Below are 25,048 nucleotides of genomic sequence, written 5' to 3'. Positions count from 1 at the left end.
TAGTGAAAGAGGTTGAAGACTCTGTAGGAGTGCGAATCCTTTTCGTAATCGAGCATAAAACCTTCATGTGCTTTCAGTGCAAATTTTGAAGTGTGATGTGGATCCTTGATCCAGCACCTAGCACCAAATACTCTGAACTAACTGACATTTGGCTTCTTACCAGTCAGGAATTCATAGGATGTCTTCTTCAGAAGCTTGTGAAGATAAACACGGTTGATGACATGGCATGCGGTATCAATGGCTTCGGGCCAGAACTTTCTTGGAGTCTTGTATTCATCAAGCATCGTCCGAGCCATCTCAATGGGTGTTCTGTTCTTGCACTCCATGATGCCATTCTGCTGAGGAGTGTACGGAGTGAAGAACTCATGAGTGATGCCCAATGTATCCAGGTAAAGGTCGAGGCTGGTGTTCTTGAACTCTGTGCCATTGTCACTTCTGATATGCTTGATCTTGACGCCATAGTTATTCATGGCACGGTTGGTGAAGCGTCTGAAGACATCCTGCACTTCAGTCTTGTAGAGGATTATATGCACCCACATATATATTGAATAATCATCAACAATGACGAAGCCATAGAGACAAGCAGTAGTAGTGAGAGTAAAGTAGTGAGTAGGTCCAAAGAGATCCATGTGAAGCAGCTCGAAGGGTTGAGATGTCGTCATGATTGTCTTCGAGGGATGCTTGGCCCTCGTCATCTTTCCAGCTTCGTAGGCCCCGCATAGATGATCTTTCTTGAACTTGACGCCCTCGATGCCTACAACGTGCTTCTTCTTTGCGAGAGTGTGCAAGTTCCTCATGCCAGCATGCCCTAGCCTCCGATGCCAGAGCTAGCACTCTGAAACTTTTGCGAGAAGACATACGACAAGCTGTAGTCCTGCTGAGAATCCACCATGTACAAATCATCTTTCTGATACCCTTCAAAGACTAGAGACTTGTCAGATTCCATTAGTACAAGGCAACGATATTTCCAAATATCACAATCATGTTCAAGTCACAAAGCATTGAGACAGACATTAAGTTGAAACCAAGGGATTCAACAAGCATCACTTTATCCATGTGTTGATCCTTTGAGATTGCAACTCTACCTAGACCCAATACCTTGCTTTTACTAGTGTCAGCAAATGTGATGTGACTCTTGTCAAATGGACATAAGGTTGAGTCCATGAGAAGACTTCGATCACCAGTCATATGATTAGTGCATCCGCTGTCCATAATCCATTCTGAAGCATGAGGTGTCATACCCTACAGTACAGTTAGGGGGATAGGCTTCACCAAGAGTATTGTGAAGCATAAACATTTGACGCACAAGAGGATTATCAAAGCTCAGATCAAGGTTCGGACTGATAGGATGATTGGCAAGCGATTTAGGAACAAAATACATAGTAAGACCATTTGGGCATTTTATCTTGCGCCCTACAAGATGTTTTAGGTCCCCAGCAAAAGCATCGGACGCCTTTGATTTCCGGCTGGAGACCTTTCCCTGCAAAAGAAAGTTAATTTTTCTTAACCACCCACATTTTCAGGGGTGGCTTAGAAGCAATGAGTCTAAGTGCAGCATCTGAGAACTTCGGCTTTGGAGCCCTAGCAAATAGCCTTGCAGGAGGTGAATAGTACTCATATGAATATGCAGAATAGTTCTTAGTCTTATGAACATAGCGGTTTGATGACACACACTCATATTCATAAGTTTGAGTATGATTTCCCTGCAACACATTGGCGTTAGGGTGACTCAGGTGAGTCCTGTGTCTGTATGAAGCCTTTGGTCTGGGGTTTGTCTTCTTCCCTTGTGGTGTCATGACGACATTCACAGGAAGATTCTCAAGACACTTTTTGGGCACCCAGATCTTCTTCATAGGTGGTCCATTCCTGCAGTCATTGTTCAAGATATCTTCCGATAAATTAGCCGATTTATCGCTTAATGCCGTCTGACCGATAAGATAAATCAGCTGATAAATTAGCCGATATGGCGATAAATCGAACGATATGCCCATAAACTGGCCGATTTACCCCTTATCTTGGGTCGACCAATAAGTTCTTGATAAGCGATATCCCCAACATTGCCTGCAGTTAGTACCAATATACCTGGCAAACACTTCACCATTCTGATTCTTAAACAGTTTATAGTTTGCATCAAAGGATTCATCAATGATAATTGGGTTAGCACAAGTGAAGCCAGATAAGGTGGATGGATCCACTGAAGGTCCCTTGGCAGCAACCCATGTGGTTTTGGGGTACTGCTCAGGCTTCCAGTAAGAGCCATCAACATTCATTTTCCTCTCGAACCCAACACCCTCTTTTCTAGGGTTTCGGTTCAGAATCTGCTTTCTGAGGACTCGCACAGTTTCTGATGCCCTTTGAGACGTTTGTACATCCCTGTCTCAAGCAATGTCTTCAACCTAGCATTTTCATCGGCAATAGTAGTGGCATCTTCAGTTGAGGGGTTAGTTACCACATCAATAGTTGAAGATATTGCACCAGTGGCAGCAGTAGAACATTCAGCAACAGAAGTAGCGTTATCACGCTCAAGGCATTTTAGACATGGTGGTTCAAATCCTTCCTGAGCGGGACTGATCTGTTGAGCGCGAAGTGACTCATTCTCTTTTTGAAGATCTTCATGAGCCGCTCTCAATTTCTCAAGTTCTTGCTTACTTTGAAGAAAATCGTAGGAAAGCTTTTCATGAGTTGTTGAGAGCGTTTCATGACGACTTTCAAGTTCCTTGTACTTAACATGAAGATTTTTATGTCTTCAATTAAGGACTGAGATCGGGTCATTTCTGCGTCCAACAGGTCATCGCTTTTGTCTAACAGTTTTTGAATATGTTCCATAGCTTTCTGTTGTTCAGTTGCAATTTTAGCAAGTGTTTTGTTGCTGGGTTTGGATTCACAATCGGAGTCATCTTCACTTGACGTCTGAAAGTAAGCATCGCGTGAGTTTACCTTGGCACCGCGTGCCATGAAGTAGTAGGTGGGAGCGGAGTCGTCCTTGTCATTAGCATCAGCGTTGGTGACGGAGCCATTGTCTTCAGTGTTGAAGATGGACTTGGCAACGTAGGCTGTAGCTAGAGCCAGACTTGCAACGCCAGAGTCGGACTCCTCCTCAGACTCCACCTCTGCCTCCTCCTGTGAATCCATCTCCTTGCCATCAAAAGCATGAGCCTTGCCACATGAGCTCTTCTTGTGTGATGAAGACTTCGATGAAGATTTGGAAGAAGACTTTGAGGATTTCTTCTTCTTCTTGTCATCAGAATCATATTCCTTGTTCCTTTTCTTCTTCTTGTTTTCATTGTCCCACTGCGGACACTTAGCGATGTAGTGACCAGGTTTCTTGCACTCGTGGCATGTTCTCTTCTTGTGGTCATGAGTAGAAGTTTCATCATTTCTTGAGTTGGATCGTGAAGACTTTCTGAAGCCTTTCTTCTTGGTGAACTTCTGGAACTTCTTCACAAGCATAGCAAGCTCCTTTCCAATGTCTTCAGGATCACCAGAACTACAGTCAGATTCTTCTTCAGATGAGGAAACAACCTTTGCCTTCAAAGCGCGAGTTCGGCCATAGTTGGGACTATAGATATCTCTTTTCTCAGATAGCTGAAACTCATGCGTGTTGAGCCTCTCAAGTATGTCAGACGGATCGAGTGTCTTGAAGTCAGGGCGTTCTTGAATCATCAGGGCTAGGGTGTCAAACGAGTTGTCAAGTGATCTCAGGAGTGTCTTGATGATTTCATGCTTGGTGATCTCAGTGGCGCCAAGAGCATGAAGCTCATTTGTGATGTCAGTGAGGCGATCAAACGTGAGCTGGACATTCTCATTGTCGTTTCTCTTGAAGCGGTTGAAGAGGTTGCGAAGAACACTGATCCTTTGATCTCTCTGGGTTGAGACGCCTTTGTTGACCTTGGAGAGTCTATCCCAGACTAGCTTCGACGTTTCCAGAGCACTCACACGACCATATTGTCCTTTGGTCAGATGACCACAGATGATGTTCTTGGCGGTAGAATCCAGTTGAACGAACTTCTTGACATCAGCAGGGGTGACACCTTCACCAGTCTTGGGAACGCCGTTCTTGACGACATACCATAGATTGACATCAATGGCTTCAAGATGCATGCACATCTTATTCTTCCAGTAGGGGTAATCAGTGCCATTGAAGACAGGGCACGCAGCGGAGACTTTGATTATCCCTGCAGTCGACATAGATAAAACTCCACGTGGTTAAACCGAATCACACAGAACAAGGGAGTACCTTGCTCTGATACCAATTGAAAGTGCTAGTTATCGACTAGAGGGGGGTGAATAGGCGATTTTATGGAAGTCTTCAAAACATGGAAGTTTCAAAGACAAACAATAGAAATGAACCTATTAACATGTAGCGGAAGGTAGACTACACTAGGCAAGCTATAGTCAAGTATTCAATGAAGTGAAAGCATGAAGACTAATAGAAGCTAAGTAGTAATGATCAGGAAGGAAGATAGTATGAAGCCAAACAACAATAGTAGTCACACAGTGAAGTCAAACAGGTAACGCAGGCAGGCAATGACTTCATGAAGACAAACTGTAAGTAAAGAGAGGGAGAAGATAGAACCAGTCGCTTGGTGAGGACAAGGATTTGTTAGACCAGTTCCAGTTGCTGTGACAACTGTACGTCTGGTTAGGGAGGCTGAGATTTAACTCAGAAGACCGCATCTTCACCTTAGTCCCCTTGAGCTAAGGACACCCAGTCCTCGCCCAATCACTCTGGTAAGTCTTCAAGGTAGACTTCCAAACCTTCACAAACTTCGTTCACCGGCAATCCACAATGACTCTTGGATGCTCAGAACGCGACGCCTAGCCGGCTGGAGGATTCACAGTCCTCAAGTGTAACAAGTCTTCAGGTCACGCAGACAGAAAGACTTCAGTGATGCCTAACACTCTTTGGCTCTGGGTGTTTTGGGCTTTGTCCTCGCAAGGATTTCTCTCTCTCAAAAGCTTCGGAGGCGGGTTGCTCTCAAACGACAAAAGCCATGCACTAACTCTGAGCAGCCACCAATTTATGGTGTAGGGGGTGGGCTATTTATAGCCACTAGGAAACCCGACCTGATTTGTCCGAAATCACCCTGGGTCACTAAGGAACTGACACGTGTTCCAACGGTCAGAGTTCAAACACACGCGGCAGCTTGACTTGGGCTACAAGTAAAGCTGACTCATCCGCCTCTGGATAAGATTTGCTCTCATTGTCTTCGCTCGAAGACATAGGATTTGGTTGAGCATCACTTCAGTCATTCCGACTTTGTTCACTTGGACCCCACTTAACAGTACAGTGGTTCCTATGACTCAACAAAGAAGAAAAGGAAACTACGAAACAACTATGTCTTTGCACTCCATAGTCTTCACGTGAATGTCTTCTCGAGTCATAAGCTTCGATGTGATTGTCTTCATATACCACCATTGTCTTCAGTGTCTTCATACATTTTTAGGGGTCATCTCCGGTAGGTAAACCGAATCAATGAGGGACTACTACCTGTGTTATCCTGCAATTCTCACAAACACATTAGTCCCTCAACCAGGTTTGTCGTCAATACTCCAAAACCAACTAGGGGTGGCACTAGATGCACTTACACATACGTGTCGGTTCCCCTTCTATCACTGGGACCAAGCACCGTAAGATCAAACCCATCACAAAGCACCTATTCCCATTGGAAGATAAATAGATCAAGTTGGCCAAACAAAACCCAAATATTGGAGAATAAATATGAGGCTATAAGCAATCATGCATATAAGAGATCAAAGAAGACTCAAATAACTTTCATTGAGAAAAAAGATAGATCTGACCATAAACTCAAAGTTCATCTGATCTCAACAAACACACCGCAAAAAGAGTTACATCATATGGATCTCCAAGAGACCATTGTATTGAGAATCAAACGAGAGAGAGTAAGCTATCTAGCTACTAACTACGGACCCGTAGTGTTGGGGAACGTAGCATGGAATTTCAAAAAAATTCCTACGCTCACGCAAGATGTATCTAGGAGATGCATAGCAACGAGAGGGGGAGAGTGTGTCCAGGTACCCTCGTAGACCGAAAGTGGAAGCGTTAGGTTAACGCGGTTGATGTTTTCGAACGTCTTGACGATCCAACCGATCAAGTACCGAACGTACGACACCTCCGAGTTCAGCACACGTTCAGCTCGATGACGTCCCTCGAACTCTTGATCCAGGAAAGTGTTGAGGGAGAGTTTTGTCAGCACGACGGTGTGGTGACGGTAATGGTGATGTGATCCACGCAGGGCTTCGCCTAAGCACTACGATGCTATGACTGGAGGAGTAAACTGTGGAGGGGGGCACCGCACACAGCTAAGAACAATTGATGTGCTTTGCGGGTGCCCCTGCCCCCGTATATAAAGGAGGAGGGGAGGAGGCCGCCGGCCCTAGGGGGCGCGCCATGGGGGGAAACCGAATAGGACTCCAAGTCCTATTCGGCCCCCTTCCTTTCTTACGGAGGGGGAAAAGGGAAGGGAGAGGGAGGAGGAGAAGGAAAGGGGGGCACCGCCCCCTCCCCTTGTCCAATTCAGACAACCATGGGGGGGACACCCCTTGTGAGCTGCCTCCTCTCCCCTATGGCCCATAGGCCCATTACTTTCCCGGGGGGTTCCGGTAACCCCCCGGTACTCCAAAATATACCCGAACCATTATGAAACCATTCTGGTATCCGAATATCATCGTCCAATATATCAATCTTTACCTCAAGACCATTTTCAGACTCCTTGTCATGTCCGTGATCTCATCCGGGACTCCAAACAATCTTCGGTCACAAAAACACATAACTCATAATACAAATCATCATCGAATGTTAAGCGTGCGGACCCTACGGGTTCGAGAACTATGTAGACATGACCGAGACACATCTCCAGTCAATAACCAACAGCGGAACCTGGATGCTCATATTGGTTCCTACATATTTTACGAAGATCTTTATCGGTCAAACCGCAATGACAACATACGTAATTCCCTCTGTCATCGGTATGTTACTTGCCCGAGATTCGTTCGTCGGTATCCTCATACCTAGTTCAATCTCATTACCGGCAAGTCTCTTTACTTGTTCCGTAATGCATCATCCCGTAACTAAATCATTAGTCACATTGCTTGCAAGGCTTATCGTGATGTGCATTACCGAGAGGGCCCACAGACACCTCTCCGATACTCGGAGTGACAAATCCTAATCTTGATCTATGCCAACCCAACAAACACCTTCAGAGACACCTGTAGAGCATCTTTATAATCACCCAGTTACGTTGTGACGTTTGATAGCACACAAGGTGTTCCTCCGGTATTCGGGAGTTGCATAATCTCATAGTCAAAGGAATATGTATAAGTCATGCAGAAAGCAATAGCAATAAAACTTAACGATCATTATGCTAAGCTAACAGATGGGTCTTGTCCATCAGATCATTCTCCTAATGATGTGATCTCATTCATCAAATGACAACACATGTCTATGGTCAGGAAACTTCACCATCTTTGATTAACGAGCTAGTAAAGTAGAGGCATACTAGGGACACTATGTTTTGTCTATGTATTCACACATGTATCAAGTTTCTGGTTAATACAATTCTAGCATGAATAATAAACATTTATCATGATATAAGGAAATATAAATAACAACTTTATTATTGCCTCTAGGCTATAGTTCCTTCAGTCTCCCACTTGCACTAGAGTCAATAATCTAGATTACATTGTAATGATTCTAACACCCATGGAGTCTTGGTGCTGATCATGTTTTGCTCATGGAAGAGGCTTAGGCAACGGGTCTGCAACGTTCAGATCTGTAATTTTGCAAATCTCTATGTCTCCCTCCTTGACTTGATTACAGATGGAGTTGAAGCGTCTCTTGATGTGTTTGGTTCTCTTGTGAAATCTGGATTCCTTCGCTAAGGCAATTGCTCCAGTATTGTCACAAAAGATTTTCATTGGACCCGATGCACTAGGTATTACACCTAGATCGGATATGAACTCCTTCATCCAAACTCCTTCATTTGCTACTTCCGAAGCAGCTATGTACTCCACTTCACACGTAGATCCCGCCATGACGCTCTGCTTGGAACTGCACCAACTGACAGCTCCACCATTCAATAATACGTATCCGGTTTGTGACTTAGAGTCATCCGGATCAGTGTCAAAGCTAGCATCGACATAACCATTTATGACAAGCTCTTTGTCACCTCCATAAACGAGAAACATATCCTTAGTCCTTTTCAGGTATTTCAGGATGTTCTTGAACCACTGTCCAGTGATCCACTCTTGGATTACTTTGGTACCTCCCTGCTAAACTTATAGCAAGGCACACATCAGGTCTGGTACACAGAATTGCATACATGATAGAACCTATGGCTGAAACATAGGGAATGACTTTCATTTTCTCTCTATCTTCTACAGTGGTCGGGCATTGAGTCTGACTCAACTTCACACCTTGTAACACAGGCAAGAACCCTTTGACTGATCCATTTTGAGCTTCTTCAAAACTTTATTAAGGTATGTGCTTTGTGAAAGTCCAATTAAGCGTCTTGATCTATCTCTACAGATCTTGATGCCCAATATATAAGCAGCTTCACCGAGGTCTTTTATTGAAAAATTCTAATTCAAGTATCCTTTTATGCTATCCAGAAATTCTATATCATTTCCAATCAACAATATGTCATCCACATATAATATTAGAAATGCTACAGAGCTCCCACTCACTTTCTTGTAAATACAAACTTCTCCAAAAGTCTGTATAAAACCATATGCTTTGATCACACTATCAAAGCGTATATTCCAACTCCGAGATGCTTGCACCAGTCCATAAATGGATCGTTGGAGCTTGCACACTTTGTTAGCACCTTTAGGGTCGAAAAAACCTTCTGGTTGCATCATATACAACTCTTCTTTAAGAAATCCATTAAGGAATGCAGTTTTGATATCCATTTGCCAAATTTCATAATCATAAAATGCGCCAATTGCTAACATGATTCGGACAGACTTAAGCATCGCTACGGGTGAGAAGGTCTCATCGTAGTCAACTCCTTGAACTTGTCGAAAACCTTTCACTACAAGTCGAGCTTTGTAGATAGCAACATTACCGTCAGCGTCAATCTTCTTCTTGAAGATCCATTTATTCTCTATGGCTTGCCGATCATCGGGCAAATCAACCAAAGTCCATACTTTGTTCTCATACATGGATCCCATCTCAGATTTCATGGCTTCTAGCCATTTCGCGGAATCTGGGCTCATCATCGCTTCCTCATAGTTCGTAGGTTCGTCATGGTCTAGTAACATGACTTCCAGAACAGGATTACCGTACCACTCTGGTGTGGAACGTCCTCTGGTTGACCTACGAGGTTCGGTAGTAACTTGATCTGAAGTTTCATGATCATCATCATTAACTTCCTCACTAATTGGTGTAGGCATCACTTGAACTAATTTCTGTGATGAACTACTTTCCAACTCGAGATAAGGTACAATTACCTCATCAAGTTCTACTTTCCTCCCACTCACTTATTTCGAGAGAAACTCCTTCTCTAGAAAGGATCCGTTCTTAGCAACAAATATCTTGCCTTCGGAACTGTGATAGAAGGTGTACCCAACAGTTTCTTTTGGGTATCTTATGAAGACACATTTCTCCGATTTGGGTTTGAGCTTATCAGGCTGAAGCTTTTTCACATAAGCATCGCAACCCCAAACTTTAAGAAACGACAGCTTAGGCTTCTTGCTAAACAACAGTTCATATGGTGTCGTCTCAACGGATTTAGATGGTGTCCGGTTTAACATGAATGCAGCCGTCTCTAAAGCATAACCCCAAAATGATAGTGGAAAATCGGTAAGAGACATCATAGATCGCACCATATCTAATAAAGTACGGTTACGACGTTCGGACACACCATTACGCTCTGGTGTTCCAGGTGGCGTGAGTTGTGAAACTATTCCACATTGTTTCAAATGAAGACCAAACTAAGCATATCGAGCCGTGAACCGTCACCATCCTTTCTTTTACCTTTAATCTTGAGCAGAGTACCAAGGATGCTTTCACATACGTTCTTCTCTACGTGCATGACATCGATGCAGTGACGTACACGTAGAATCTCCCAGTAAGGTAATTTCCAGAACACCGATTTCTTCTTAAACACTTGATCCTTGGGTGTTAGTTTCACTGTCAAAGGGTGGTTCTTGCCAAGCACAACATTAAATTTTTAGCCATGTTGTGGACCACCACCCCTTCATAGGGTCTTGGGGCTACAGCTGCCTCTGCCGTACCATCAAATTCAGCTTTCATCTTTCGGTATGGGTAATTTTTCCGTAAGAACCTACGATGACGCAAATACACTGTTTTGTGCGAGTTGGGAAGTCTTCTGCTAGCTGTCCTATCCATGCATGTGACACACCCTACTTCTCCCCTTATTTTCTGCCCCGATGTGTTGCCTAATGCCGACATATCTTGAATGGTGTGCACCAGCATGGCATGTAGATCGAAAATCTCCTTTCTGTAAGCATCATAACATTTTACAGCAGGCGCATCTATCCACACTGTCAGCAGTTCTTCTACCAGTAGCTGAAAGTAAATGTCGATGTCATTTCCAGGTTGCTTAGGGCATTGGATAATCATTGACATCATAATGTATTTTTTCTTCATACACAACCAAGGAGCTAGGTTATATATGCACAGAAGCACCGGCCATGTGCTGTGATTGGTGCTCATATCACCAAAAGGATTCATCCCGTCAGTACACTCCCCGAGCCTTATACTTCTAGAATCCTTGGCAAAATTTCCAAACTTTTTATCGATTAATTCCCACTGAGCCCCATCTTTTGGGTGCCTCATATACTTATCCGCAATTCGCTCATCATGATGCCACTTCAACCTCTTTGCCTCTCTAGGGTTTGCAAACAAACGCCCCAACCTTGGAATTAAAGGCAAGTACCAAACAACCTTGAACGAGACTCCTGTCTTGATCTTGTCATCCAATTTGTACTTGTCCTTTGCTCTCCTGCGCTTGTATCGTGCATGCTTGCATGTGAGACATGCACGAAAATCTTTGTACTCACCACGGTACAATATACAATCATTCACACAAGCCTGTATCTTCTGTACTTCAAGTTCCAATGGGCAAACAATTTTCTTCGCTTCATTCGTGCTTCTGGGGAGCACATTATCTTCCGGAAGAATTTCTTTCAAAAGACCTAACATCTCTGTGAAGCCCTTGTTTGATAGACCGTTTGCTGCTTTAAATCTGAGAAGCGCCAGGGTGGCACTCAACCTGGAATATTTCTTTTTGCAACCTGGATACAATTCTTTCTTGGAGTCCGCATCAATGGTTGGCAGATCCTTGTACCCAATCATATGCTTATATAGACCCTCAAAATCTGCAATCATAGCAGCAAAATCTGGCATATCAAGATCATCGTCATCTGCGTTGACGTCTTGGTTTTCCAATGGGCGTTTCGGCTTTCCAGTGTTCCATTGGTAGCTTGACGCCTCTGCCCCGATGTTAGAGTCAACATCCATGTGACACTGATTGGGGTTTGGCATCTCGCTGCCCTGGGTATCTTCATCCATGACCTCCTCTTCACCGTGTCTGGTCCAACGTGTATATCCATCCATGAATCTCCTAGAGACTAAGTGCATCTGGACATCTGCAACTTCATGTGACTCTGTATTGGCACAGTCAGTACATGGACACAGGATGTAATCCGCATCACCAATTCTCCTCTTTGTACTTTCAGCCAAATTCATGAACTCTGTCATGCCACTGATAAAATCTGCAGTTTTCCGATTCTTCATACATCGAGATCGTTCCATCCGCAGCACACGAATGGTAATTAAAAACAAAACAACAACATTAATACATGGATTAACTGCTGTCCAAAGATGCGTGCATAAATCACAAGGTTTTATTTTAATAATTACTGAGGGCGCTCCATGTTGTTATCCAGACGTGCTATGACAAAAATTAATGGCCAGTGAATTTACACGTAGAGTACTAGTACAACACTACACTTAGGAATTGAATACCTAAATTTAGCCACTCACGAAAAGAATACCTTAATTAATTAGCCGCGCGGCGACCTCCACCTAGCAGACAGACAAGCACGATGCGGCGGCACGCCGAGACAGCAGGGTCGAGGAGCAAAGCTTAGTGCGGCTGCCGCCTAAAGTTCGACCTCCACTATCCCGCCATCGACCGCGATGGATGTGGTCGAATCACGCCGCCGCCGACCTCGATGGTTGAGCTCCTCCTATCTCCCGCCGCAGAACAAGGATTGACCTCCTATGACGCCGCCACCGCCCACCGACCGAGGATTGACCTGCCTAGGCCGCTGCCACCATCTCTATATGCAGAGCAGCTGTTTTTTACGGATATCCGCGGAGCAGCTGTTTACACGGTATCTCACCGTAACTCAATAATATGGATAGGGTAGTACATCACATACGGTTATGTAATGGCAACCGTGTCTAACCTACGTTGTCTTCTCACTTGGTTTGGTGTAGAAATCGTGTGTGACGTTGTAATACCGAACACAAACGACATGTACAAACAGTGTGCCGTATACAACATATATATAGTGCCATTAGTAGTAGTTCCCAACCGTTAGCTTATCTCCACAGTTTCCCCATTTCCCCTAAATCCCTACATAGCCTCCAAATTCCCTCGCGTGGCGCTGACATTGGGGGAATGTGGACGAGTGGTGCTGATGGTTTCGGTGCGGCTGCTCCTGCTCGTATCACCGCCACGACGGCGGTCGCCGCCGAGCACTTGCCTAAGGTCATCAGAAGGCAGGTGTACTATGGATCCGAATCGTCCTGCCAGGTTCCAATCTATCCCGATCTTTTTTACCATATCCAAAGTATGGCTCCTTGCTGAATCCGTCTTGAATGATCCCCCCCCCTCAGGAAAGTGATCTGCCGCCGGATCCGGAGCTTGACTCCAGACTCCCGCAACACGAGTTCAACTTCGAGTTTTGCGCCACCGAGAAGTACCAAAAGCTGAGTTGTGTGCACGGGCACACTCTCGCTCGACGTGTATGCACGGAGGGATTCGACATTGGCAGGCGGTTTCTCAGTTGCCCCTTAGAGGTTAGTGCTAATTAAGTTCATCATTTTACTTCAGTTAATGCCACCGCTCATCCAGAATACTATTAACATTGGCAGGGATATGAGGCTTGTGCCTTTGTTAACTGGCTGGATGAAGAATGGCATGGCAGGGCTCGGAGTGTTATCACCAAGCTTGCAGAAAATAACGTAAAGCTGAAGAAGAAACTGGCTGATCTGGAATGTACAATCAGTACGATGAAGCAAGAAAGAATCAATCACAGGCAACAGATGAAAGCAAGAGACAAGAAGGAACTAGCATGTGTAGTTGTGGTTGTCGCATTAGCCATGTTCTATGCGCTGTTTGCAATGATGATTAGGGGTTTTGTTTGATAGTATTGCTAAAGCACATCTAGATGTGCTCTAAGTAATGCACATCTAGGTCCTATATATGCCATTGATGTTACGCGAAGTTCGTGCAGATATTTTTCTTTGTCTTTTTTCTTTTCCTTTCTAGTTTGATTATTACTGGCTTTATCAATAAGAAGAGCTCAATGTATTGCTTGCCAACTGTCCTACTCCGTTCGTACCGGTACCGGTGCATAATCCCAAAACTCGTTCCTTGTTTTTGTCCTGAAAAGGAAACCAGCCAAATAGCCAATAGGAGTCCTGCGCAACCCCGGGAATTTGGAGCGACTGGGTACAAATAATTACGGTTGATTATATCAGCGGTTAGATAATACGTCAACCCCCGCTTCAATCCCCGCTTCAATTGGCAGTTCCTCTTCTCTGCATACCCCGCTTAAGTGTCCACCATCTTCATCATCCCCGGCCGGCCACGCTACACACTAGCACATACTCTGCAGCCATGTCGAGCGATAACGAGGACGACAGTTCAGCCAGTAGTCTGGAGCCCGATGATAGGTCAACATCGGAATCATCCCGCTCGTCTTCCATGAGTCCGGCGTTGAGCCCAGACCTCGATTATATCCGGTTCATGGAAGGGACGCCGCCTCTAGAGTCGTCAGACGACAACCAGACGGACAAGGAGCCGTCGGAGGACGAAGAAGAGGACGACGATGATGATGAGGAGGAATGGTCGAACGAGGAGGAGGACGACGACGACGATAGCAACGACGATGACGACGGCGGCGGTGATGAAAAGCCAACGGTCAGCGGCAAGAAGCGTCCTCACCAAGACGATGTCGCGGGGCCATCCAACAAGAACAACAAGAAGAAGAAGGACTAAATTAAGCAGACTGTATATATCTCTGTTTATCCTGTCAATCTCATCGTAGACAGTTAGTAATATGTATTCGACAGAGATCTTCTACATTATCGCGAACAGGTTGGTTTGTTGAACTGTGTGCCCTGACGAGTACACAATTCACAAAAAAAGACCGTATGGGCTATCTATAATGATCACACACAATTCTGATTACCGACCTGTTTGCCGGGTATCACACACATCTTGTTACGCTGAATCGTCTGTGTTCACCTCACTCATCGCAAACGGTTCATCGGAGTGAACTGTATGCCGTATATCGCACACACCTTGATCGGGCTGCCCGTTTCTGTTGTTCTGTCTCATCGCAAACAGTTCGTACAAATCAACCGTATGCCCCTCATCGCACACGCAACTATAATCTGAACCGTGTTTGATGTATCATTCATCACAAATGTTTTGCATCATTTCTGACGATTTTCATACACCACCGTTTGCGATTATTGCATCGCACACAGTTTCTCGAAGGGTCTCTGATCGTAGTGTCGCGTTAGCAGCATCCTGCAGTAGTGTCAGTAAAATATGTTGATGAAAAATAAGCACATTGCAGATTCATCAGATTAATTCAAGCCAAATAGAAAACGCATTTATCTAAACCAAGCATGATTAAGAACTAGGAAATATAGCACTTGTATATGTTTCTCATGTACTAAGTGCAGCCAAATTCGATTTATTTCTCACATGCACAACAATACAAAATTCTACCCCCGACAATTGGACATCGCAGTGTAGAATTGAACCAAGCAGTTAGCTAAACACCACAACAAATGAACCAAACATTAACTGAGCACCACATTGCACAATATAACATACTCCTAATAGAAGATCAGATAGTTAACCAAACCAAGCATGCTTAACAACTTGGAAATATAGCAATTGTATTTGTTTCTCATGTATTTAGTACATCCAAATTTGATTTATTCCTCACGTGGTATACAATAACAGAATGCAGCCACAACAATTGAACATCGCATTGCAGAATTGAACCAAGCAGTTAACTAAACACCACAACAAATGAACCAAACATTAACTAAGCACCACATTGCACAATATAACATACTCGTAATAGAAGATCAGACAGTTAACCAAACCAAGCATGCTTAACAACTTGGAAATATTGCACCCTGAAGAATTGAACATCACATTTGCAGAATTGAACCAAGCAGTTAACTGAACACCACATTGCATGACATATAGAACATATACACTATAGCAGAAGATTGCATGGTAAAAGTAGATAGCACAATTCACTAGAATTTGTTAAGGAAAGGCAGTAGCTAGCAAACGATGGCCCCGAGAAAACACCATGAACTGTCGTTTAAAGTAGCCAACCGCGTCGTGGCATCGGCGTGCAAGGCGTCAACGGTGGCCTCGACGGCGAGGTGCTCCTCCAAGATCTGGGGGTCGGCACAAATGGCAGCCATCACGACCTCATCCGCGCGTGCGACCGCGATTTGCTTCTCCGCTGCCAAATGCTCCTTGAGATCCTGGCTATACTGCATGCACCATGGCTTACGGTGGCGCTTATTTGGTGGAGGGGTCGGTGATTTGGGTGGAAGGTGTCACGCTTGCGTCGGTGGTCGGGGCATGTGGGATGTGGAAGGAGGAGGAGGATGGGGTCGGGTGTGGATTACCTGCCTAGATAGGCGAGGCCGAGCAGCATGAAGGAGGGTCGCCGGCGAGGAGGCGGCGCTGCAAGCAAGGAGTGAAGGTTTCAACTTGGAAAGGAAGGCGGAAACACGGGAAATGTGGCTTTTGGTCAGGGGGAGGGGGCGGGTAGATATTTCCACGGAAGCCGAAAATTTGGAATCGCTTCAGCGAAAAAGCTGGCTGGCAAAGTGTCATCAGACACGGTCTCTTATTCAGAACTATGTATGATATGTGAACATCACAAACGATTCAGATAGCTTAACCCGTGTGTGTTGAGTTTGAATGTCAAAAATTTTGGTTCGAATTTCCCTGGTTACAGTGGTCATCCACGTCATTGCATAATTTGGGTACACAAAGGAGACTAATTCTTAATCGAGCAAGTTCAGCAATTAAACAGAGCTAGCTGACCTAAACATTACTCTAACAAATTAAAGACCGGCGCTCTTAATTAAACAAAACAAAGAGTACTACTATGGCTGGTGCTCGTCGATCTCCGCCGCCGCCTCCATGTCCAGCTCGCGCCCGACGGTCTCCTGGGGAAGGGGCTCCATGGCATCCATCGCACCATACTCGACAAGCATCTCGCCATCCGCGTCTGCCATCTCTTTGGCATAGGCCGCCACGAGCTGGGTGTCGACGGCCTCGACATGGTACTGAGCGGCCTCCATCAGGGCTAAGGCCGCTGCTGCGGAACGGACAGTTGTTGTGCCGCTCTCGCCAGTTGCTATCCCCGATGCACATGCTGTTACCGCCGACTGAGAAGCAACAACGGCCGTTTGGGCACCTTCTCGCGTAAGCGATAGGCGTACTATACATCGACGGTGCTCCAAGATATTTTGTGCTGCATCTCACACAGTTGGTGATAATAAACTGTGTGCGATCTACTTGATTTATCATCTTGATTTGAATTACGTAATGGGGTCACAACTACAAAGGATGATGTTTGAATTGTTAGAACTTTTATCTATAGTGAACATGCAACTATAGGTGTGTCGTCAAAAAAAATTGGAATTATTCAGGGTTCGTTTGGACGTTTTTATACATTAACTTGGTTTTGTAGGCATTTCAGGTGCATAATTCTAATTTCAACTACATGCACATGCTCCAGTGCATATAAACGGGTTGAAAAATCAAATATGTGTCCTTGGTTGCATGCTTAGGTCCCATGCAAGAAATGGGAATGAATGTCACACACCCTGCCACCGTCACTCGGCCGCAAACATTGAGATACCCGGTTTTTAAATTCTAGTAAATCGAAAACTCGTTTGAAATTCATGAAACTTGGCATGCTATCATGGAGCGGCATCAACATGCCGTGGTAAAAATTTTGTCCCATTTGGTGCAGGTTTGGGTATAAACTTCTCACAAACCAGAGCTTCTCACAACAAGCGTGATGGTTTCGGTAGGGAACGTGCCACCTTTGGGGACAAAACGGTATCCGTTGCCTCTTATTGCTTTAAAAAAATTTCGAGTGTCAACATAGAACAACAGGAGTGTTGTGTTCAATTTTGGAATTTTTCGGGGTTCGTTTGGACATTTTTACACATTAACTGGGTTTTCCAGGCATTTTATGCGCATAATTCAAATTTGAACTACATGCACATTCTCAAGTGCATATAAACTGGTTGAAAAAACAAATATGTGTCCTTGTTTGCATGCTTAGGTCCCATGCAAGAAATGGGAATGAATTTCAAACACCCTGCCACCATCACTCGGCTGCAAACATTCAGATACCTGGTTTTTAAATTATAGTAAATCCAAAACTCGTCTGAAATTCATGAAACTTGGCATGCTATCATGGAGCGGCATCAACATGCTGTGGTAATTTTTTTGTCCCATTAGGGGCAGGTTTGGGTATAAGCTTCTCACAAACCAGAGCTTCTCATAACAAGCGTGATGGTTTCGGTAGGGAACGTGCCACCTTTGGGGACGAAATGATATCCATTGCCTCATATTGCTTTCAAAAAAATTCGAGTGTCAACATTGAACAATAGGGTGTTGTGTTCAATTTTGGAAATTTTTGGGGTTCGTTTGGACATTTTTATACATTAACTGGGTTTCCCAGGCATTTTATGCGCATAATTCAAATTTGAACTACATGCACATGCTCCAGTACATATAAACAGGTTGAAAAATCAAATATTTGTCCTTGGTTGCATGCTTAGGTCCCATGCAAGAAATGAGAATGAATTTCAAACACCCTGCCACCGTCACTCGGCCTCAAACATTGAGATACCTTGTTTTTAAATTATAGTAAATCCAAAACTCGTCTGAAATTCATGAAACTTCGCATGCTATCACAGAGCGGCATCAACATGGCCTGGTAAAAAAATTGTCCCATTAGGGGCATGTTTGGGTATAAGCTTCTCACAACAAGCGTGATGGTTTCGGCAGGGAACGTGCCACCTTTGGGGACGAAACGATATCCGTTGCCTCTTATTGCTTTAGAAAAATTTCGAGTGTCAACATAGAACAACAGGAGTGTTGTGTTCAGTTTTGGAATTTTTCGGGGTTCGTTTGGACATTTTTATACATTAACTGGGTTTTCAAAGCATTTTATGCGCATAATTCAAATTGGAACTACATGCACATGCTCCAGTGCATATAAACTGGTTGAAAAATCAAATATGTGTCCTTGGTTGCATGCTTAGGTCCCATGCAAGAAATGGGAATGAATTTCAAACACCCTGCCACCGTCACTCGGCCGCAAACATTGAGATACCTGGTTTTTAAATTCTAGTAAATCCAAAACTCGTCTGAAATTTATGAAACTTGGCATGCTATCATGGAGCGGCATCAACATGGCGTGGTAATTTTTTTGTCCCATTAGGGGCAGGTTTGGGTATAAGCTTCTCACAAACCAGAGCTTCTCACAACAAGCGTAATGATTTCGGTAGGGAACGTGCCACCTTTAGGGACGAAACGATATCTGTTGCCTCTTATTGCTTTCAAAAAATTTCGAGTGTCAACATAAAACAACAGGAGTGTTGTGTTCAATTTTGGAATTTTTCGGGGTTCATTTGGACATTTTTATACATTAACTGGGTTTCCCAGGCATTTTATGCGCATAATTCAAATTTGAACTACGTGCACACGCTCCAGTGCATATAAACTAGTTGAAAAATCAAATATGTGTCCTTGGTTGCATGCTTAGGTCCCATGAAAGAAATGTGAATGAATTTCAAACACCCTGCCACCGTCACTCGGCCGCAAACATTGAGATACCTGGTTTTTAAATTCTAGTAAATCCAATACTCGTCTGAAATTGATCAAACTTGGCATGCTATCATGGAGCGGCGTCAACATGCCGTGGTAATTTTTTTGTCCCATTTGGGGCAGGTTTGGGTATAAGCTTCTCACAAACCAAAGCTTCTCACAACAAGCGTGATGGTTTCGGTAGGGAACGTGCCACCTTTGGGGCGAAACGATATCCGTTGCCTCTTATTGCTTTCAAAAAATTTCGTGTGTCAACATAGAACAACAGGAGTGTTGTGTTCAATTTTGGAATTTTTCGAGGTTCGTTTGGACATTTTTTACATTAACTGGGTTTTCCAGGCATTTTATGTGCATAATTCAAATTTGAACTACATGCACATGCTCCAGTGCATATAAACTGGTTGAAAAATCAAATCTGTGTCCTTGGTTGCATGCTTAGGTCCCTTGCAAGAAATGAGAATGAATTTGAAACACCCTGCCACCATCACTCGGCTGCAAACATTGAGATACATGGCTTTTAAATTCTAGTAAATCCAAAACTCGTCTGAAATTCGTGAAACTTGGCATGCTATCATGGAGCAGCATCAACATGCCATGGTAAAAAATTTGTCCTATTTGGGGCAGGTTTGGGTATAAGCTTCTCACAAACCTTAGCTTCTCACAACAAGCGTGATGGTTTCGGTAGGGAACATGCCACCTTTGGGGACGAAACAATATCCGTTGCCTCTTATTGCTTTCAAAAATTTTCTAGTGTCAACATAGAACAACAGGAGTGTTGTGTTTACTTTTGGAATTTTTCAGGGTTCGTTTGGACATTTTTATACATTAACTGGGTTTTCTAGGAATTTCATGTGCATAATTCAAATTTGAACTACATGCACAAGCTCCAGTGCATATAAATTTGTTGAAAAATCAAATCTGTGTCCTTCGGGGCATGCTTAGGTCCCATGCAAGAAATGGGATGAATTTCAAACACCAGGGCACTGTTGATTGCCGACAAAACGTTGAGATACTTTGTTTTTAAATTCTAGTAAATCAAAAACTCGTCTGAAATTCATGAAACTTGGCATGCTATAATGGAATGGCACCCGACATGCTGTGGTATTTTTCGTGTCCATTTTAAGAGAAGGCGCACTCAAATAACAGCCAACAAAGGCATTTTGAAACAAATAGCGGCCACTGTAACATTTCAAACATTTTGTATAATTTAAATTGTGTGCGTTCTGTTAACCATTCACGTGACGCCACGCCTCACTCTTTTAATGGCTAGGAGGTGCCGTGCGGACAGGTGCTTGAGTGCCTGACTAAACGGAAGGCGTGCGAGCGGTACTCCAATGCGGAGGCTCAATGGTAAGCATGCGAGTTGTACGCCGCGCAGGCTCACCGGGAAGCGAGCCCTTTGACTTCCATGGTCGCCCGCCTTGCTCGCATCCTCTCCATTAATGGCGCCCAAGCCGCAGTTTAATTCAGTTTTTAAATATAAAACACTCATCGCAAACGTTTTAGTTAGAACACCCGTATGCAAACCGACAGCTTCCCCAGGAAGCCAAGGGAAAATGTGCCGAGCAGGATTTCTGCATCCATTCAACGCAAACGTTTTAGATAGAACACCCGTATGCAAAGTGAGAGCTATGGTCTTCCCCCTTAAGTCAAGGGAAAATCCGCAGTGCAGGATTTGTGCATCCCTTCAACGTAAACGGTTGTTTTGGATGACCCGTGTGCAACCACGTACAAACAATTTGGTAAGATTTGCATCTATCATATTGGGTATGTTGCCATTTGTCAAACTGGAAAGATTTACATTTGTTGATCTAGTAACGTTACCATTTGTCAATCCTTGTAACACTGCGATTTGTCAAAATATGCAGCTAGAAATCACTAGCACTATCTAATTTTTGCAACTAAAATTCAGTAATTAAGCATAGATTTCATTCATAGATTAAGCAGTCGTTCTTAATTTATACAAACAGTTCAACTCGACAGCTGAACCGACCAAATTTCTCCCCAATTGTTGCCAACCACGTATTGAAATAGCTAGTTCAACTATATATACTAGCTAATTTTAAGTACGTTGTACAGTTCGACCACACATCTATAGTCAGATGAATTGAACAAAATAGCCCCTAAATACTACTACTACTACCACAGAGGGGCTTTGTGCTACTTCCGGCAGCCTCTCCTCTGCCGAGCGTGCTCTGTAAGAGGCAGAGGAGGAGGAGGAGCCTACCGACGAGCTGGACAAATGCAATACGGTGCCTGCAGCTGCTACACGTTCAGCGACGCTCGCCAGCTCGAACGCCCACTGCCGCTCCAGACGATCGCTCTCGAAGCGGCCGGACTGCTCGTAGATCTCCCGATTTCTCGCCTCTGCGTTGGCGTGTGCTGCGGCCACGGCTGCGGTAGGGCTCTTTGCTTGCTCGACGAGGCGCTCCCCCTCCTCCCGCAGGAACTCGATGTAGCGCGAAAGGTCGCTGACGCATGTGCGGGCCTCCACCTCCGCCTCCCGCCTTCGGGCCGCGGCGGTGGAGCAGGTAATAATTCAGGCGGTTGATGGTGGGCTGGCGGCCATGGCGGCCGATGATGGGGTGGCGGCCACGACCACCACCTCCCGCCTTCGGGCCGCGGTGGCGGAGCGGGTGATGGCCACGGTGGCCGGCAGTCGGGTGGCGGCCACGACGGCCACCTCCCGCCTTCGGGCCGCGGCCGCGGAGCGGGAGATGGCCCTGGCTTTCGACAGTGGTGTGGCGGCAACGGCGGCCGGCAACAGCTGCCAACGGGCAGCGGCGGCGGAGCGTGTGGTGCTTGTTCCGCGCACACCCAACAGGGACGCCATGTGCAATACACTATGCCGGGGACTGCGTCGCCGCCGCGGTGTAGCCTCCCAACTGGAGCTGCCCTATGATGACGGCGGAGTGGCTGAGCGACGACGACAGACCGGTGCCATTGGCGATTGTGGGAGAAGCAGACGAGATAAGCTATAGGGAGGGAGGGGAAAATGCGATGCAGGACTCGCCGGCCGTGAGGGTTTTTATAGCAGGCCGGTAAGCATTGGGATTTTGGGGGATTTCACCGAGTCGGGCGGGAAGCTTGCGCGGGAACCTGCGAGGTTGCGTGGGAACGGTCTCACCGACGATTCATTGGCGCCACCGTTTGGCCAAAAGAACGCCCCCGCGCGCTGCACAAGCTTGCGCTGCAAGCCGTCTGTGGCAGCGGGGTGACAAGACGTGCTAGAGGAGGACGAAAGGACACATACACATACGGTTAATAAATAAACGTTTGCGATTTAATTACCTACTATACCCCCGTCCTGGTTATAAGTAGGATTTAACTAATAAAATATGAAAGCATGTCGCCAAAGATTATATCGTTGGAGTCGTATTTGAACATAGTTTCCGGAAATCCTTTTGGAGCTCGGCCTCCGGTGAGGCCTCCAAATTCAAATTTTAAATTTCATCAAAATTCATTTTTTTACATTTCAAAAAATTCTAATGAAAAATATAGATATACATGAAGGTATAACACACATGTGTGTAAATTTTTAGTTCAAAATACATTGAAATAAGGGCTGTGCCAAAAAGACAAATTTGAGGCTATTTAACACATGATACTATTCATCTTCCCATGCCATGAATTTGTGTTTTTTGTATAGGTCGCAACTCAAGGTATTTCATCATGAATTTTTACACACATGTGGGTTACATCCTTACATACACGCATATTTTTTCAGAATTTTTTGAACCATAAAAGTTTGAATTTGAATTTTTCAAGAATAAAGGCCTCCATGGAGCTCGGCCTCCAAAACGCCTCTCTCCATAGTTTCCAGCTATACAATTTTGTAACATGCACTAACACTTTTTTGGTTAAATTTAAGGTTATATACCAGCAAGCGTTTGCCCGCAACACACATAGCTTATTCCATCATAAACAGCTCGGATGGATCAACTATATGCCACGTATCACACACACAACTCTAATCTAATTCGTGCTTGATGTCTCCGACATCGCTCGCACAATTCGTCTTATTTGCCACGTATCACTGTGCCTGCCTCTGCTCGCGTCGCAAGCTCTGATCGCCTTTAGGTGCCGTAGCGCGCTGTGCTCGACGTTAGGCGCCGCGGCGCGCTCTGTCGCGTCCGTTGGCGCGCTCTGCTCGCGTCCGTCGGCGCGCTCGGCTTGTGGATAGCTTTTCCTTGCGCGTTCAACTGCTATATGCATATATATATATATATATATATATGGTTGCTCGCCGTTGAGGCGACCGCGGAGCGCTCTGCCAGCGGTTGGGCGTGCGCACGATCACGTCGTAGGCCCCATATGCATGCGGTTACGTCGCGCGCGTTGCCACATGATGCAGTTACGTGCGGCACGATGGAGTTACGTGCTGCAAATTAGAGCTGCCATCAGGGCCTGCCGATATTCCTGGCCGTCCGACTTCCCCTTTAATTCTTGCGGCCATTATAACCTTAGTCTCTTCAACCTTTCGATCACGCCCCACAACACAATAAGCACACGCACGACGACACATAGAGAGGGGATGTCTAGCGGCGCTCCAATGGAGTTCGGCGAGCATAGAGTGGAGACCCACGCGAGGGAGATGGATCTCTCGGTGGTGTACACCATCGACCCGACCGTGGTGGACGACTACGTCAACAACGTTGAGCAGTTGCTTGCTCGAGACAAGTACAAGGTGGTCGGCATCAACCTCCAGTACACCGCCGGTCGTCCCGGCATAGATCAGAAGGTTGTTGTCGCCCAGTTGTGCGTGCGCCATCATGTCCTCATCTACCACTACTGCATGGCCACAAAGCCTTGCGACCGTTTCAACAGGTTTGTCAACAGCACCGACTACAAGTTCGCCACGGTGGAAACCAAATACGATGTAAATGCGCTCAGTGTTACGGGCTTGGCCTGCAAGAACCTTGTTGAAATCCGTGACCACTACAGGGTCTGGGGCAGCGCGAAGAAGGACTCCCTGGTCGAACTCGCCTCGGCCATCATCGAACCCTACTACGAAAAGATGATGCAGGATGCCTAGAGAACAAGTCCCCTATCCTGGCACAGGGCCTGGATGCGGTAACTGGATGAACCTCACCTTAGGTTTGCGGCAAAGAGCGTGTACACATGCTACGAGATGCACAGGCGGATCATTGACATGAGGAAGTGCCTCGTTACCCAAATCGACGAGCCCGGATCGAGCCACAAGCAGAGCAAGCGTCACAAGAATTAGATGATGATCAGATGATCGTTTATGCTAGTTAATCATGCATGTAATATATAGTTTACTTTATTGGTGTGTGGAAATGTCATGTGTGTAGTAGCCACCTATGTAATTATGCATGTAATAGTTTACTTTAGTGTGTGCAAATGCCATGGTTGTAGTAGCCACCTATGTAAGTGGATGTTTAATTTGGTTATGCAAGCATGTCCGTATAAGTGTGTGTGTATATATATATATATATATATTGTTGTTCTGTATGCAATCCCATCGCACAACACACATGTCTTATTAGCAGCAACCGTCTGTGTTATTATAGGTCTTCACACACATTTCTGATTACAGACCTGTTTGCCGCGTATCACACACATCTTGTTAAGTTGAACCATTTCTGTTCTCATGTCTCAACGCAAACAGTTCATCCGAGTGAACTGCATGCCGTATATCGCACACACCTTGATCTGGCTGACCATTTCTTTTGTGTTGCCTAATCACAAACAGTTCATCCAAGTGAACCGTATGATGCATATCGCACACACCTCCATCTGGCTGCCCGTTTCTTTTGTTCCTCCTCATCGTAAACAGTTAATTGAACTAATCCGTATGCCCTGCATTGCACACGCAACTAAAATCCGAACCGTGTTTGATGGCT

Source organism: Aegilops tauschii, chromosome 7, assembly GCF_002575655.3.
Source record: "Aegilops tauschii subsp. strangulata cultivar AL8/78 chromosome 7, Aet v6.0, whole genome shotgun sequence".
Classification (NCBI taxonomy): Eukaryota; Viridiplantae; Streptophyta; class Magnoliopsida; order Poales; family Poaceae; genus Aegilops; species Aegilops tauschii.
Note: the sequence above shows the minus strand (reverse complement) of the source record.